This window comes from Schistocerca gregaria, chromosome X, assembly GCF_023897955.1.
Source record: "Schistocerca gregaria isolate iqSchGreg1 chromosome X, iqSchGreg1.2, whole genome shotgun sequence".
NCBI classification, from domain to species: domain Eukaryota; kingdom Metazoa; phylum Arthropoda; class Insecta; order Orthoptera; family Acrididae; genus Schistocerca; species Schistocerca gregaria.
The window spans coordinates 755,616,418-755,636,259 of record NC_064931.1 but is presented as its reverse complement, the minus strand read 5'-3'; the positions used below and the strand labels follow the sequence as shown (position 1 = coordinate 755,636,259).

Here is a 19,842-nt window from a genome sequence, read left to right as displayed (position 1 = left end):
ACGGTACTGTCGGGAAGCCTCGCTAATACCTGCCTTCGTCCACGTAGTGGAGCCAAAAGATGCCCACAAAGAACAGACTGACAAAGGACAGAGCTAATCATGAAGCGTAAACTCAGTGTGTGTGCCAAATGCTAGTGAGACAGCAAGGGAAGTGTAAACGAAGTAAATAACCATGCAAAACTGTGAGTGTAGTAGTGGGGACAAAATGTATATAAGTGTAAATATTAGTGTTCCTGGAGGAATGATAAATATTCTGGGATATCACAGGAATGATCATTCGAAGCGAAAAATTCTTTATAGTTACCTCGGAGATGGCGAGTCTCATCGCTCGTGCGCCGACTATGACATAAACTTCAAACTCACTTAAATATTGATAACCTGCCATTGTAGCAGCAGTTACCGATCTAACAGCTGCGCCACACACTTGTTGTCTTATATAGGCGTTACTTTTTGTTTTTTTTAGGTCCATACTGCCTCCTCCAAAGTTATGGAAAGCAACGAGCTTTCAGTAGAAGAGATTTGGTTCTCAGTATCGAAGATGAAGAAGTGGTCATAGCTCTTAGGATATGCATTTTAGAGCCCATGTTTACTAGACTTCGTTGCTTCGAATGATCATTCTTGTCGTATCCCTGAATATGTGTGGGTGTGTGTGTGTAACGAATCTCTTCCACTGCAAGCTCTCTTTGTTTTCCACATTATGAGAGTTGATAGTATCGACCAAAACAAGAACAAAATGTCCGGTAAACATGGCCATTCAAGAGCATATCTTCAGGGCTATGAGCAATTATTCATCTTCGCTGTTGTGAAATACCTCTCTTCTACTGAACATAGCTCTTAGCGTAAGCATTTTAGAGCCCATGTTTACTAAACAACTTTTTGTTTTTTAGGTCCATACTGCCTCCTCCAAAGTTATGGAAACAACGAGCTTTCAGTAGAAGAGATTTGGTTCTCAGTATCGAAGATGAAGAAGTGGTCATAGCTCTTAGGATATGCATTTTACAGGCCATGTTTACTAGACTTCGTTGCTTCGAATGATCATTCTTGTCATATCCCTGAATATTTACCATTCCTCCTGGGATACCCTGTACATCAATACTTACACTAAAGCGCAAAAAAAAAAACGGTATAGACATGCGTATTCAAATACAGAGATACGTGAACAGGCGGAATAAGTGGCTGCGGTCGGTAACGCCTATATAAGACAACAAGTGTCTGACGCAGCTGTTAGATCGGTTACTGCTGCTACAATGGCAGGTTATCAATATTTAAGTGAGTTTGAAGGTGGTGTTATAGTCGGCATCTCCGAGGTGACTATGAAGAGGCGATTTTCCCGTACGACCATTTCACGAGTGTACTGTATATATCAGGAATCCGGTAAAACATCAAATCTCCTACATCGCCGCGGCCGGAAAAAGATCCTGCAAGTACGGGATCAACGACCACTGGAGGGAATTGTTTAACGTGACAGAAGTGCAATCCATGCGCAAATTGCTGAAGATTTCAATGCAGGGCCATCAACAAGTGACAGCGTGCGTAACATTCAACGAAACATCACGGATATGGGCTTTCGGAGACCAAGGCCCACTCGTGTACCCTTGATGATTACACGATGCAAAGCTCTACGCCTCGCCTTGGAAGTGTCAACACCGATACTGGAATGACTGGAAACACGCTGCCTGGTCGGACGAGTCTGTTTAAAATTGTATCGAGCGGATGGACGTGTACGCGTATGGAGAAAACCTCATGAATCCTTGGACCCTGCATATCAGCAGGGGATTGTTCAAACAGGTGGAGGCTCTGTAATGGTGTGGGGCGTGTGCAGTTGGAGTGATATACGACCCCTGATACGTCTATATACGACTCTGACAGGTGAGATGTACATAAGCATTCTGTATGATTACCTGCTTCCATTTATGTCCGTTGTGCATTCCGACGAACTTGGTCAATTCCAACAGGATTATGCGACACCCCGCACGTCCAGAATTGCTACAGAGTGGCTCCAGAAAAACTCTTCTGAGTTTAAATACTTCCGCTGTTCAGAAGCGATCTCCACCGCCTGGTACTCTTACGCATTTATGGACACCGCTGCAGGATCCATGGAGTCAGTTCCTTCCAGCACTACTTCAGACATAAATCGAGTCCATTGCACGTCGTGTTGCGGCTCTTCTGCGTGCTCGCCCGGGCCCTACGCGATATTAGGCTGGTGTATCAGTTTCTTTGGCACTCAGTGTATGTGGCAGCAATCTGAGAAATAGGAATCCGGAGGCAAACATCACATGTGCAACATAATGTAATTTTAATTGTGAACAACCATCTGAAGGTCAACCTTTCAATTCGAAACCAGTAACAGTGCCATTTCTTCATAATGAAAGTATAGTTAACGGTGGCTGGTTGCTGTTTTTATATTATTGTAAGAATTTACCAGTATTTTCACACAGCCACAGTCTCATCAGATCAATTTTCGACAAAAAAGGGTTAAATACTGCCAAGACACAGAGTTATTTATCTTGTCGTATTAGTGCACAGCTGTTTTTCTTTCTTAAACTGTATCGCTAGCTGTGTGAAGTCTAATGAAAATTGCTCAACTCAGAAGCAGAAGCGAATGGTTTCTAAGCACGCTTGTACTGGGATACTGTATACTTGGTTGATAATGATCGTGCCTTTATGAGAGCGCCGAGAGCAAGAGCCAGCCAGCATTTCAAGATAGCATGAAGTAATTGTGATCAGAAAAGCTCTACGTACAATGAAACAAACAACTAAACTATCAATAAGTCCAGAGGACATACTCATTTACTCGTAAATTCAAAAAAATTGGAATGAAAATATTATTCCTATCCAGCAGAAATTGTTGACAGTAACAGATACTAAAATAAATGTAATTTCATTAGCTATTGCAACTATTAAGAAAATGAGTACGAATGCTACCTCATTGTGAACCTCCTTCTCTGTAAAATAATATTCGTGTCAGTTACTATAATCGACAGATTTTCATGGTGTTTAGTTGTCAAGTATAACGTTTTGATTATGTGCTATATTTCTGTGTCGCTTGAGCCATACCTTATCATTATCGTACAAGTAATTGCTACACTAAGAATCGAGATTCTTAAAGTGACACTCTTTCATTGCTTATGTATACGCTGTATGAAACTAGTTAACAAATATGTTTATATGTTACTTCATGTGACTATTTATTCCGTAACTACGACACATAATACACTGAGGTGACAAAAGTAATGCGACAGCGATATGCACAGATACACTATGTGATCAAAAATATCCGGACATTTGGCTGAAAATGATTTACAAGCGCGTGGCACCCTCCATTGGTAATGCTGGAATTCAACATTTTGTTGGCCCACCCTGAGCCTTGATGACAGCTTCCACTCTCGTAGGCATACATTCAATCAGGTGCTGGAAGATTTCTTGGAGAATGGCAGCCCATTCTTCACGGAGGGCTGCACTGAGAAGAGGTATCGATGTCGGTCGGTGGGGCCTAGCACGAAGTCGCCGTTCCAAAACATCCCAAAGGTGTTCAACAGGATTCAGGCCAGCATTCTGTGCAGGCCAGTCCGTTACAGGGATGTTATTGTCGTGTAACCACCCCACCACTGGCAGTGCGTTATGAACAGGTGCTCGATCGTGTTGAAAGATGCAATCGCCATCCCCGAATTGCTCTCCAACAGTGGGAAGCAAGAAGGTGCTTAAAACATCAATGGTTGCAAGCCCCCTCCATGAGAAACACGACCACACCATCACACCACTGCCCCCCTAATTTAACTGTTGGCAGATGACTTTCACCGGACATTCGCCATACCCACACACTGCCATCGGATCGCCACACTGTGAACCGTGATTAGTCACTCCACAGAACGTTTTTCCACTGTTCAGTCGTCCAGTGTTTACGCTCCTTACACCAAACGAGGCGTCGTTTGGCATTTACCGGCGTGATGTATGGCTTATGAGCAGCCGCTCGACCATGAAATTCAAACTTTCTCACCTCCTGCCTAACTGTCATAGTACTTGCAGTGGGTCCCGATGCAGTTTGGAATTCCTGTGTGATGGTCTGGATAGATATCTGCCTATTACACATTACGACCCTCTTCAAATGTCGGCGGTCTTTGTCAGTTAACAGACGAGGTTGGCCTGTACGCTGTACCTAATATGAAGAAGATATGTTCTGGGGGTGTCAGGATACTTTTGATCACATAGTTTGCAAATGGCTCTAGAGTCTAGTACACGAGGTGTAGAAGGGCAGTGCATTGGCGGAACTGCCATTTGTACAGAGGTGTTACATGTGAAAAGGTTTCCGACGTGATTATGGCCACATGACGGGAATTACCAGACTCTGAAAGTGGATAGATTGTTTGATCTAGATGTATGGGATATTCCATTTTGGAAATTGTTAGTGATTTCAGTATTCCGAGATCCACAATGCCAAGTGTGTGCAGAGAATACTAAATTTCAGGCGTTACCTCTCAGCACGGACAACGCAGTGGCCGACGTGCTTCACTTCACGACCGAGAGCTACGGCGTTTGTGTAAAGTTGTCAGTGCTAACAGACGAGTAAAATTAATGTGGGACGTATGACGAACGTATCCGTTAGGACAGTAAGCGAAATAAAATTAATGTGTTATGGCAGCAGACGCCCGACTCGAATGCCTTTGGTAACAGCACGAAATCGTCTGCACCGCCTCTTCTGGGCTCGTGACCATATACGTTGGATCCCAGACTACTGGAAGGCCGTGGTATTGTCAGATGAGTCGCGATTTCACTTGCAAAGAGCTGATGATAGGGTTCTCAAGTGTGGTGTGGACCCCACGAAACCATGGACCCAAGTTGTTAACACAGCACTGTGCAAGCTGGTAGTGGCTCCATAATGGCGTGGGCTGTGTTTAGATGAAATGTATTGGGTCCCCTGGTCAACTGAAATTCGGCTCCTTGGAGACAATTTGCAGTCATTCATGGATTTCATGTTCGCATGTTTGTGGGTGATCTTGAGCCATGTTACCGGGCCACAATTGCTCGCGTTTAGTTTGAAGAACATTCTGGAGAAGTCTAGTGAATGATTTGGCCACCAGATATCCCAACATTAATCTCATCGATCATTTGAAGGACATAATTGAGAGGGCAGCTCGTGCACAGAATCCTGCACCGGCAACATTTTTGCTATTGCGGATGGCTGCATAGGCAGCATGGCTCAGTATTTCTATAGGCGACTTCGAGCGACTTGTTGAGTCCCATTGCACTACGCGGGGAGAAGGAGGTAAGATACGATATTAGAAGCTATCGCATGACTTTTTCACCTCAGTGTATGTAAGCACAAATCTTCGCACTGTCACTCAATGTAAATAGTTTGGCAGAACCAACGAAACTTCGTCATACACCTTTAAAGGCGCGGGCACACACACACACACACACACACACACACACACACACACATTTACTCTCACACACACAACAAAAAGATCGCATATATGGCAAGTGTTATGTTTTTGTAGTGATCTTCATCAGAAGACTGATACACCCCTACACGCTAGTATATCCTGTGCAAGCCTCTTCATCATTGCATAACTACTGCAACTTACATCCCACTTAAACCTGTTTACTGTTGTGTATGACCTTGTCTGACTCAACAATGTTTACCACCCACACATCCCCCCATTATCAAATTGACAACTGCTTGATGGCTTACCATGTATCCTATCATCGTACGCCGTATTTTAGTCAAGTTTCCTCCTTCCCCAATCCGATTTAGTACCTCTTCATTAACTGCTCGATCTACGTCTCTAATCGTCAGTATTCTTCATTATCAACACACTCCCAATTTTTTTACTCTCTTCTCGTCTGAACTAATTTCCGTCCAGACTTCACTTCCATCCAAGACTACATTCCAGGCAAATAGATTCCGAAAGACGTCTTAACACTTGAGGTTATATTCAGTGCTAAGAAATCCCTCTTTTGCAGTATATTTTTTCTTACTATAGCTAATCTGGATTTTATGTCCTTTGTCAGTTATTTTGCTCTTCAAAGCTAAACTAAAGTCCAGCTTTTCGTCTCTCATTTCCTGATGTAAATTCTTCAGCAACTCCTGATTTAATTCGACTGTATCTCATTACGCCATTAGTTTTGTCGATGTTCTTCTGATAAATTCCATTCCGTTCGGTACTCTTCCAAGTACTTCGGTATCTCTGGCAGAATTTCAATGCCATCGGAAAACCTCAATGATTTTAATTATTCTCCCTCAACTTTAATTGCGTTTCCAAATTTCTCATTGATTTCATTCACAGCTTGCTCATTGTACAGAATGAATAACATTGGAGATAGGATACAACACTATCTCACCCCTTTCTCAACGGCTGATTTTCTTTCGTGTCCTTCGGCTCTTATAACAGCAGTCTGATCTCTGTATAACCTGTATACGACCTTGCGCTCCCTGAATTTTATCCTGCTACCTGCAGAATTTCGGAGAGTGTATTCCAGTCAACATTGTCAAAGTTTTTTTTTTAAGTCCACAAGTGCTGTAAATGTAGGACTGCCTATCTTCTAAGTCCTAGGGCAAATATTGCCTCAAGTGTTCGTGCAATTCTCAGGAACCCAAATTGATCTTCCCCGAGGTCGGATTTACCATTCTTTCCTTTCCTCTGTAAATAATTCGTTTCAGTATTTTGCAAGCATGACTTATTAAACTGATGTTTCAGTAGTATACACAACTGTGAGCAACTGCCTTCTTTGAAATTGAAATTTTAAAGATAATATATAATTACCAGGATGATATTTTCACTCTGCAACGCAGTGTGCTCTGATATGAAACTTCCTGGCAGATTAAAACTGTGTGCCGGACCGAGACTCGAACTCGGGACCTTTGCCTTTCGCGGGCAAGTGCTCTACCGACTGAGCTACCCAAGCACGACTCAGGCCCCGTCCGCACTTGCCCGTGAAAGGCAAAGGTCCCGAGTTCGAGTCTCGGTCCGGCACACAGTTTTAATCTGCCAGGAAGTTTAAATATATAATTAATAGCTGGGCACCTAATGATGTTCAGGAAGTGCGTCGTATCTAACTAAGAAGTTTGTTATAAAACGCGACAGAAGCAAGATAGTATGCTATTTATAATATTATTTTTACACATGTTCATTTTGTAGACCCAACTATATTTAAGAGTGGCATAGCCCAGAAAATTTTGTTGACTGGTCAGTCACAAGGAAAAAAAAAAGGTATTAACGAAGCCCACTGCAGGTAATATCTGTCCTCTGTTGTACACAGCCTACCCTGTCACTGTCTCCTCGCCTCTCGTATATCTTTTTGATGACAAACAATGTTTACACCAAGACTGCACACTTATTGATAACAACATTTATTTATATCAAACGTTGGCCAATTACGTCGACAGAGCCATTTTCATGTGGTTACTCCGTGAATAAATACGAGTGAAACTACGTCTGCGTTATGTTTCATGGAATTTTGGCTTTTATCACATTTACCGTATGCATGTCAATTGTAGGAGCAAAAGTGCGACTAGTTCTGTGTGGTCGAGACAATCTTACTTTTGAAAGTCTTATTTATCTGTGGTCAGGACTTCCCTACCTTTGAATGTTTAAAGCGTACATTTTGAATTGTGCAACTGCGGCGATGCTTAAAATACTTTTGTCATCGAAATTGACCCGTAGTGTGATACAAACAAACTCTTATCGGTAATTTCACAGTCTTGTTGGAATAATATTATCATACAAATTTCTTAATAATTCGCATAAGTTTAATAAGTAGCCCATACTGGTATTGTCTTTTGAAATAGTGGCCTAGTCTCTAGGAGTTCCGTAAAATGTCGTCATGTGATAATTTTTGGGTATTAATTTTTAGCACCTAATCGGAAGCAGAGTTCCTGCAGTGAAGACCGGGTGGTTTTTGAAACAGGGCATAAGTTCGCCTAACACAAAGATAGGGCAGAAAGTCGGCACCGACCTTTCCATAACAACTACTTCGGCATTAGCCTTAAATGCTTTACGGAAAATATGATAACTTAAGCCTGAGTGGCTGGACGAAACTTGAAGCCCACATCTCCACATTGCGAATCGAGAGCGGTGATCACTGCTCCAGCCCACTGGGTTAAGGTTTATAGAACTGAATAAAAAAAGTGTCAAAATGATGAATGGAATCATTTTTGCTCTTTTACAAAACCATACATTTTTCTTTGTGTAATACTTTTATTACGAAAAAGAAAAGTGATCGCTGAAGAACACGCGTGTATTGTCGTAAATAACACAAGACAATGGCGGACCTCAATCACTTATATTCTAATATAGAAACGTGTCATTTTGTCACAGAAACCGGCATGTTATTAATGTGATTAAGGAAATTATGACATCTTTAATCCGAATGAACGGACCGATACTTCGCTCTTCCAAATGGCTCAAATGGCTCTGAGAACTATGGGACTTAACATCTGAGGTCATCAGTCCCCTAGAACTTAGAACTACTTAAACCTAACTAACCTAAGGACATCACACGCATCCATGCCCGAGGCAGGATTCAAACCTGCGACCGTAGCAGTCGCGCGGTTGCAGACTAAAGCGCCTAGAACCGCTCGGCCACACCGGCCGGCTCTCGCTCTTCCCACACACAAATCAGAGCTTTTTAATTGCAGTGCCTGCTGATTACTGAAGACATAAGAAATAACCAGTGTGTGAGGGTACAGGTAAAATATACTGGTAGCCCTTTCTGTTGCCAGCTGGAAATTAAAACCTCTTTTTCTTTTCACAGAAAAAGATCGTTTTGTTACGATCTGCGAGATACCATGACGAACCTGGAAGATACTTGTTCTTAGAACGTTAAATAAATCCTTGCGTATCCTCTTGTATTGGTTTACAGTGTCTTATTAGCAGATTATCACGGAGAAATGTGGTTCACATTGGGAATAAACATGTATCTGTGACTAAGATGGTGCTTTTGTTATAGACTAATATATCAACAGGTCCATTATACTCAATATGTAACAGTGCACGAGTAGTGAACTACCCTGAGGATGTGTCGTATTCTGTAACCTTGTGTGCTGGACATTGTCACGCTTCTGAGATTGTTCCAGAAATTGAAGATCAAATATAAAAGCCAGATGGAAGAGACTGAATTGCAGTTTTAGCATCAAATTGTAATTATCCATGAAATGTACAGAACGGTAGTGGCAAAGTACTTCCCGTAGGAAACTATTTAGAATGTAGTTTAGAGCTTTCACACTGCAGTACCTCAGAATGGGGCATAGGCTCCGCAAAAGTTGCAATCTACGCCTTGTGGTTGTAATCTTTAGGCCGACACTCTACCAGAGAAAATTCCTGAACGAGGCACAGAGCTCAGATTTGCTATCTGCAGGTCTAACTCATACTACTTCAGCTAAAAACAGAAGACCACATCAACATGTACAACAAAAGTTTTCAATATTCTCATTCCAAAATAACTCTTCCCGACAATTTAAATGTATGACTGGTGTTTTAGCCTTCGATGAGCAGGATTTTAAGTTTTGTTTAATTTAGGGAGAGAACATTTTCAGAAAACTAGCCAGTAATTCTTTTCAAAATATTATTTACAATTTCCGCTGTTGGTGAAATTTCGTGGGACTGATGTCTTGTCTGTGGAATTTGTGAACCTACCGCTGGTAACTTGAAATGCAAAAATTCTACCTAAAAAAAAGCAATAATTAATTGCTGGTGGCACTTGACCGTAAACGTCAGCAGACGGTATGCTGGCGCAGTATACACTTACATCTTGATTTCAAAGCAGGAGGGAATTAATGAAGGCATGCATAATGAAGACACAAGCCAACCGTTCGCGGGTGCAGATCTCGCAGCAAGAAACCACGCTTGTAATGGCTTGTGGTAAGCCCACCACAAACTTTTCATGCTCACGTCACATGCGTAGCTTTCATTTGTCTACACATACTAGGATTTATTCCGGTCGTTAAGATAAACATGTGAATAAGAAAATAAAATTTCACTATTTTCTGGAAATACTATTGCGGTTATTACTACTGCTTTAGGTTTTATTATCCATACACATTACGAATAACAGATTTCATATCACGATAGCCTTAAAAAACATAATATTTTGTGAAGTTCAACGAAGGAATATTTATAACTACAGTATCATTGCATTCGAGATCATAAATATACACTTGAGCGCCAAAGAAACTGGCATAGACATCCGTATTAAAATACAGAAAAAATGGTTCAAATGGCTCTGAGCACTATGGGACTCCACTTCTGAGCTCATTAGTCTCCTAGAACTTAGAACTAACTAAACCTAAATAACCTAAGGACATCACACACATCCATGCCCGAGGCAGGATTCGAACCTGCGACCGTAGCGGTCGTGCGGTTCGAGACTCTAGCGCCTAGAACCGCACGGCCACTCCGGCCGGCTTCAAATACAGTAACGTGCAGAATACGCCGATGCGGTCGGCACCGCCTATACAAGACAACAAGTGTCTGGCGCAGTCGTTAGATCGGTTACTGCTGCTACAATGACAGGTTGTGAAGATGCAAGATGAAGTGGGATTTTCCCGTACAACCATTTCACGAGCGTACCGTGAATATCAGGAATCTCCGACATTGCTAAAGCCGAAAAAAAATCCTGCAAGAACGGCACCAACGACGACTGAAGAGAATCGTTCAACATGATAGAAGTGCAACCCCTCCGCAAATTGCTGTAGATTTCAATGCTGGGCCATCAACAAGTGTCAACGAAACATCATCGATATGGGCTTTGGTAGCCGAAATCCCATTCGTGTACCCTTGATAACTACACTACACAAAGGTTTATTTCTCGCTTGGGCCCGTCAACACCGTCTTTGGACTGTTGATGACTGGTAACATATTGCGTGGTCGGACGAGTCTCGTTTTAAATTGTGTTGACCGGATGAACGTGTACGGGCATGGAGACAACCTCATGAATCCATGGACCCTGCATGTCAGCAGGGGACCGTTCAAGTTGGTGGACGCTCTGTAATGGTGTGGTGCGTGTGCAGATGGAGTGAAATGGGACACCTGAAACGTCTAGATTCGACTCTACAGGTGACACGTACGTAAGAGTCCTGTCTGATTACCTGCATCCATTCATGTCCACTGTGCATTCCGACTGATTTTGGCAATTCCAGCAGGACAATGGGACACCCCACACGCCCAGAATTGTGACATAGTGACTCCAGGAACACTCTTATAAGTTCAAACACTTCCGCTGGCCACCAAACTCCCCAGACATGAACATTATTGAGCATCTATGCGATCCCTTGCAACGTGCTCTGCAGATCTCCACTCACTCGTACTCTTAACGGATTTATGAGCAGCCCTACAGGATTCACGTTGTCAGTTCTGTCCAGCACTACTTCATACATTAGTCGAGTCCATGCCACGTCGTGTTGCGGCACTTCTGCGTACTCGCGGGGGACCTACAGGATATTAGGAAGGTGTATCAATTGGCTCTTCAGTGCATATCTTGAAATCTGCAGTGCTATCGATAAGTCTGAAAAAGTGAAATTTTTAGTCTCGAATCATTAATTTCAGTTAATTGTAAGTATATCTGTACACGAAATGTACTATTACAAACAGAGTGTTTTGGATACATATCAAATAGTGAGCGGACAGCCCGAAGCACCTTGCACCAATTACAAAATTGTTAAGGATCAACAGAAAATCATTTAATTGCAAAAAACGAGTATGACTGAATTATCAAGCTTATATTTACAAGTAAAAAAAAAGTCAGTGGCGTTATTACGGGAAATAAAAACTTTATAGTTTGTTATTCACTTGTTTCTGGTTACAACATCAAACTATGACAAAATCCACAATAGGCTAAATGTGCGATTTTAGCGGTACTCCTGAAGACAAGTAGACAACATTTTGAATTACGTATGGGATTTATCCGTTCTTGTTCGCTTTTTTGTCTGTTCTGTTCATCTCAAATTAAAAACTGGATTTGTTCAATTAAATCGAAAACTTGAAATACCTCCTCGAGGAAAACTAATATCAGTGCACAAGAAAGTTGTGGGGTGTCCATCGTTGTATATCAAAGAAAAAAATAATTATTTTGTGGAACAATAACATTACATGAAATCACCTATTTTCAGTAAGCAACTGACATACTTTGGCATTTGTGCTAAGTATTAAGAACTGAATTCATTCTGAGCATCATATTTGACTGTAAATTCTGTTATAGTGTTTAGATTTTATGGGTCTTATTAAGATTGAGAACAATTAAAGCATAATGAGCAATCAGCCAAGAAAATCTTTGTTTTTGCCAACCTGGCAGGTCAGTTTTGTGATTTCGACTTATATTTAGTAAGTTCAACCCATTGTAATTATGTGTTATACTTATACATATGTTAATGACGCAGTGTAAAAAATTATAGAAACCGGACACGAAATGTATTGTTATTCGTGTAAGGTCAGTGGCTTAACAACACTCAAGAACTGCGATTCGTAACTAGTTAAAGGTTTGATAATCTTGTTTACGTTTGATAGACGCTCTTTTAATATGACCAGTGCTAATAAAATTACACCGCCACCTGCCGTCTCCTTTCACTACTTCAGTGGAGCCATTTCTTCATTAAGTTTATAGTCGCCACAGGGCAATGAGTCTGCCTTGAAATTTACGTCCTCGTTCGATAATGCAACGTTTAATATGGAGAAGAGGTGGCTAACCGGTAGCAACCAATGCGAGCACTGCTCAGTTCTATTTATTTTTTTGGTCACGTAACATACATTAATTCTTGAAGGAGAATAACGGTTAATTTTGAACACTAGGAATGAAAACATTTACGTTTTTCAACTTGATACTTGTATTCAGTCTAACGTGGGTCCACGATGCGTATGTGGTACTGATTCTGCCCATTCGAAACGCTGTATTTCAACCCTAATACCTCTACATCTTTATCTGTCTCCTATGCTACTGTTTGTATTTAGAAACATAGAGAGTAATGGAATTTAATAAGATTACGAATGTGGTCATCAAGTTCATAAAAGTTCACTTTGTGTGTGGGGGAGATGCAACTTTGTATGAGGCCCATTTAAACTTCGTTTGAAGTAAATGACAAGCCGCGTTCTTTCGAATATGCTATGCAAAGCACGACAAACTTACTCTGCACACATAAAGGCACGAAAAATGGAGCTCCCTCTACTTTTACCAACTGGTAAGGTTGTGATGTATCTAGAGACGACAAAAACAGATGGCTCAGGCGCCATCCGTCGACGGGAAAATCTTTGGAAGACTATACATCTTCTTTCCATATCAAATTGTCATTAGATCAATACTCCGAAAGTACGAAAATATTAGATGTTTTGTGATGTATTTAAGGGATGTAGCCACAGCTAAGACAACTGACTTAAAATTAATCTAATCTGGTACGAAGATTCTTGGGAATATCTATGACTAGGATGCGTTTGTATAAAAAAGACTGAAGCTTGTAAATTATCTGTTAGTTTCACTTATGTATCTGTTACACAGCCTACTACTGAAAAATTGGTAATTTTACTGATATTTTTTCCAGCAAATAAAAAGTAATGCCAAATCCGATGATGTACTTTAATTCTTTACACTTTTGTCCTTCAGAAATCATTTTTCATCGGACACTCCCTGTAACAGTTGGACCGGGGGGGGGGAATCCTTCCTCTTGCAGCCTGAACATGGATTATCGACGGGAATTCCCCGAGCCCTCTTACTGGACCTATAACAAAACAACTTTCCATGATAATTTTCAATACATAAGATAATTGAAAAATATTAAATTCTGAGAAAATGTTAATATGTTCAAAAAAAGTCATTTTCTTCGCCCAGAAATTCGAGAAAAAAGCGTACACCAGATACAGACTTTTGAAGATATCGAAAAACAACTATGTATGCTGATAGAGGATTCAGTTTAGAATGCCGGCATCAAATTCCGATCAAAATCGTATGTAGCGTTCTCAAGTTATGTTTCCCGCGAACTTGATAAACATGGTTTCGAGAGAAACACGTTTAGAAAAAATGGCTCTGAGATCTATAGGACTTAACTGCTGTGGTCATCGGTCCCCTAGAACGTAGAACTACTTAAACCTAACCAACCTAAGGACATGACACATATAAATGCCCGAGGCAGGATTTGAACCTGCGACCGTAGCGGTCACGCGGTTCCAGACTGTAGCGTCCAGAACCGCACGACCACTCCGGCCGGTACGATCAATGTAAGGAAGTGTACATTAGGTTGTAATGTCCCGTGGACGCCCAGGGCATTAGAGACAGTTCGGATTGGAGAAGAAAATCGGCCATGCCTTTTCAAAGGAAACACCTAGGTATCTTTTTTTAACGATTTAGTAACATTACAGAAAACCTAATTTTTGGATAGCCTGACGTGGATTTGAATCGTCGTTATAGTGACTACAAATCTCGTGCTTCAACACTGCCCGTTCTAGCATGTTCATCGGAACGGAGGCTGGTTTTACTAAGTACGAACCAAGTGCAGACGGTATGTCCTTTGTTTCCTTTGACTTGACAACCGGCTTACCCTAACAGTTTTATGGGGACTTCGGACCACGGTGCATTTGCTGTACTTTACACAAATACCAATGGTTTTCAGTGTAAAAGTCACGATCCTAGGACAAAGTGTGGCGCCGGCCGCGGTGGTCTCACGGTTCTAGGCGCTCAGTCCGGAGCCGCGCGACTGCTACGGTCGCAGGTTCGCATCCTGCCTCGGGCATGGATGTATGTGATGTCCTTAGGTTAGTTAGGTTTAAGTAGTTCTAAGTTCTAGGGGACTGATGACCACAGATGTTAAGTCCCATAGTGCTCAGAGCCTTTTGAACCATTTGAACTGAGTGTGGCTCCAAACCAAAACCTTTATATTTATAATAAACTTGTGCTTCATTTAATTCCCTAAATCGATCGCCACTGCCTCTTAAAACTATCTTTTTCTATACTGATAAACTGAGTTAACTATGATCTATTAGTGCAGAATACAATGCTTACGCTTTGCGAAATTTATTCCTAAACCTCTCCTTGTAGCACAAATGGCAATACATAGAAGAAATGATTTACTTCTAATGTGATCTCTGTAAATCAATATCCTTACCAAATAAGAGTGGTTATGATTATTTCGGGATCTCAGAAGCGTCAGATTTCATTCGCGCATTTCGGTGATAGAGACTGTAGTATTAGTGAAAACTATACAGTCCATAAATAAATATAATGTTAATAGCAATATGATCCCTCGTATAGAACGGAAGTCGGTCTTAAACAGAAGATTAATGCAAATATCTCCATATTACACAACTGATGTCATAGTATTATATGATACACTAAGTGACGTCCTTTGCCCCATTCAGGGGTGATCCCCGGGAGATGACTACTTGTACAAATTTCTTCCTACAGTATTACCGCAACATCTGATGAAAGTCTGACATTATCTGTCACGTCATAAACAAAAGAGATGAACGTAATGCGCTCCCCTGAGGCCTAATCCAAATTACATGTGCGTCTACTGATAACTTTTCGTCTAGTCAAGTGTGACACTTCGTGTCTGTGAATAAAATCTCGAGTCAGTCCATATAAATATGTTTCCATTAGTTAACTTCTGTGGTATTTTGAGTCAAACAAAAGTATTGTTTTACTCTGGTCAGTTTTGTCAGAGACACGGCTTGCATCACATGACGGCAGAAATTTAGATTAACATAAAAACTCTACTACTTAAGTGTAGTTGCATGAGTATGATTAAAGAAATGTGTTCATTAATGTTACCACTGAGCATGTATACGTATCCTGTAAACTGACTCGTTCCTCATCATTTCGATAAAAGATTCATTCAAATGATCTGTGGAACAGGTAACTAACTTATTAACTAAATCATGACTGCAAATCGCCTGACTGTGTTCAGATGTGTCCACACACATGTATGATACAGTATGGCTGAAAAGTGCATAATTTCGGAGGGATAATAATTGAATATCCTGTTAAGTTACCTTAACGCAAGTTTTCCGTGTTATTTTTCGTCCTTTCTACTGAGCGTGTTAATCAAAAACCAACAAATTGCCACATTTCTGTTATTCTTCCTGTGTTTATTTATTTGACTTGTAGTTCCCATCAGTAAATTCTAACAACCGAATAACATTTTTGTGCATTTTAATTTATTTAATGTGATATTTTGACATAAAAATTGTCGATATACCGAATTAAAACATTTCTGTATGTCACTGTACGCATCAGATTTAATCAGATTTAAATGTAAATACAAAGCATTTATTACGTTATACTAAAGAAAATGGCACCTCGTAATAAGTGTGTGTGTTCATGAACATGGGATATTGCAACAGTATTAAATGCATCTTCATCGTCCTACGTGCAATTTCTAATGCGCTAATAATACCGTTTCGTTGCAGATTATGCGCATCTGCTGTGCCTTTGATCTTGATGAAATAGTTGAGTCTAATACTTTCTGTATTAGTCGAAATCACACACTTCAGGCACATACAAATGAAAGACGAATGTCTTCCAGAACTGATTATATTTTTAGATCGTTATTACTAATTCACTTTCGCACAAGTGGATCGTTTAACATTAGTACAACAGATTTGATTTACTATTTGGAAAAAATTTAAATGAAAGGACATTGCAAATCAGTATGTCAGATGCAAATACAACATCTATTTTCAAAAAGAAGGAACTATTTTCATAATTTCGGGAACATCACCTCTTTATAGAATGATATAACGCGCTTCAGTCTGGAACCACGCGACCGCTATGGTCGCAGGTTCGAATCCTGCCTCGGGCATGGATGTGTGTGATGTCCTTAGGTTAGTTAGGTTTCATTAGTTCTAAGTTCTAGGGGACTGATGACCTCAGCTGTTAAGTCCCATAGTGCTCAGAGCCATTTGAACCATTTATTTTCTCCTGGATTCGGGACGTTCAATTTTTTTTTTTCCTCGTGAGTAAAGGAGATGGTTGCCGTGAACAAGGAGACAGTTATGTGAAGACCTAGACACATTTGGCGTCAAAAGGACCTTCAACTATTTTTACGTACATTTTCAGAGGGCTATTCTGCCAGACATTTTGCAAAAGTATTCAGGTACTCTTAATAAGCTTGAAGAGTCACGTGCCTTAATACTGATTGCTTCATTTACAGATCAGAGTAAGCTACTATACTACACATAACAGGATAATCTGTTCTGTTTGATTTCACCGTATCAGGGCCGGTGGGGAACACAATGAAAATAACGGTAACTCAGATAAACTATTAGCATACTGAGACTTAATTGTACAGTCTACTCTGTCTGCATTGCATTGCTCTCGACGCGTTCAATCTGTAGGGCAAACTACAAGGAACATGCGAAGGGGGTTGTTAGATAGCAAGACGGCAAGCTAAACATAGAAACGCTGCCACGGAGGTATTCCCAGAGTTCGATAAGGTTCCCAAGGCAACAACGTCAGCGCGCGGATCCGGTGCGATTCGCAGGCAGGTAAATTGTTTGGAATTACACGTTGGGCGACCGCGTCACAAGCCGGAAACGCGGCCAGACCTGTTCATAATTGCTACGCTTTCACGTCGCGCGCGCCCAAAAATTCCGACCGTTTCTGCGTTCCTTCGCAGTGGCCACTTTCTAGTCGTTCCCTCGCATTTCCCACGCGCTCTATACAAATTCCTGTTCTTTGTCTTCACTTCCAGCAAATCCACGTCTAACACACCAGCGAGGAACGTAAATAATTCATACATGCGGACAGGGTTACCATCCCATCAACAATCCAGCGTCCGAGCTGACAAAATGTTTTCTCTGATTATGCACTGCTGAATATCTTCTTTTCTACTAGAACAGGCTCAAAAGCAGTCTAAATGTAACTATATAATGAATATATAGTTCCTATTACCCGTAATACTTTGTTTAGTGCCTCGGTGGGACTATTTTTAGACAAAAACAAATTATGGTGCCAAAGAGTCGTCCGACCATGTCCCTACCAAGATGTAAACCTAGAATTTTTTTTAAATGACTGCCTCAGAATGACAGATTTTCTAACCAGCCAGACGAACATTTGTATCTGCAATCAGTATTTCCAAAGACTGAGAACTGTTCTGTAAAATAGAAACGAAACTAAAAGTTAGTGAGGAAAAAAGATATCGACGACTGCCTAAGATAGGTTACAATATCGCAGGAAACTTGGACGTAAATCCCTTTCATTGATACATATTATCACATACGAAAAGCTTCCTCGCTGATGACAATAGTTATTTTACGGACAAAGCTGGGCTAAAACTTTCATCAACTGTTATTTGTTTTTTGTCTTAGGCTTAGTGGAATTTACGAGTGTGTTACACAAAAATCGTTCAGCTTTTATTTACAAAGCAGCATCAGTGGTGGTTCTGTAAATATAGCTTACATAATTTGTTTCTACATTTTGAAAAAAGAGGTTCTTAAAAGCATAAAAATAGCTAAGTTTCTTTGGTCACAGCCTCTGCTAATGTGGGATAACCTGTCGACTTGAAAACATAAGAAAGGGATAATGCGCGCCGTAAGTGAAGTGAACACCACCTTAATAGGCAAAAACAGTTTTTAATCTACAAGTATTAAAGTACAGAAACGTATTATGTGTGCTATATTTACAGATGATGCTTTGTAAATGAAGGCCAAAGGCTTCTGGTATGACACTCTCATAAATTCAGCAGGCTTAAGACAGAAAAAAAACGAATAATAATTTAAAGATAATAGCTACTGTGGTAGATGGCCATCCAAACAAACAAGAAGGAAATCATGTATCGATAAGAAGCATTGCAGAAGACGTGAAGTGTTCTGACAAGGATCTTCATCTGCCTGATACAATTCGATTGGAATTTATTAACTTCTTGAAATAGATATAGATATCTGTAGGACACTCGATGGGTTTAATATTTTTGTTAAATTACTTCTGTGTTATACGTGCGATGGTAAATTTTTGCCTTGTGTCTTGTAATACCTGCGGAAACTGACTTTAGCTGAAGCATTGGATACAATTGTAAAATCTACTGTAGAAGTCGAGTTATCTTTCAGAACCCATATGGTGCTACAATTGTGTTATATATAGGACTCTCTTTCGTAAATTTTCTTCTAGCTGAGTGCATATTTAGACAAAATGATTTTGTTTAAAAATTAACAAGGAATTTTGTTGGTACTGCTTAGTAGAGATTGAGTTTAGGATTCTTTATCTGGTTTAGTTGATTTTCTTGTATAGTTTTCTGATAATCATTGCAGATAAATTCCACAATGCGTTTTAACGATAGGAAGATAGACGTCTACCTTGTTCCGTGTCCTTTATCAAACTTTGTAAAATCTAATAAATAGTTACGACGAATGTTTATTATTGTTATTACTGTCATTGTTATCTTCATTTCTGATCATCTATGATCAACGTCGCTGTATTTATTATTCTCTCTGTGAACAAGCTCTTGATATGTAATGACACGTTCCGTCATTAATGTAATAAATAAATTTTTGTGTCAATGAAGAAAACACTGAAACCTGAAAGTTCCGGTTAACGAACGATTTCCATTTCCATCAGCACTTCTGTTTTTAAGCCAATCTTTGTATACAGTCGTACAATTCGTGAGCAAATTTCACGTTGGATCTCAGCAGGTAAGAGAATATATTTGTTTAATAGTGCAAAAACAGTGTTATGTTTATTGCAAGGCCATTGTACACTGTCGCGTTAAGGGAGAGTATTCTTTTTACTGTCATGAAGATGGTGATCAGGCCTGAAACTAATTTTGGAAAAATAAATAAACATGTTAGTTCAGTGAAGACGTGAGTGGTTGCAGTATTATTCCCACTGGTACAAACATAAAGCGAGACACAATGTAATAACTAATAACAA

At 40.3% G+C, this 19,842-nt stretch overlaps 1 protein-coding gene across 1 annotated transcript in view; it reads left to right on the top strand.

Moving 5' to 3' along the window:
• LOC126298305 (uncharacterized) overlaps positions 1-19,842 on the top strand; it is a 179,281-nt gene that overhangs the window by 78,185 nt on the left and 81,254 nt on the right. The gene's annotated exons all lie outside the window — the stretch shown is intronic.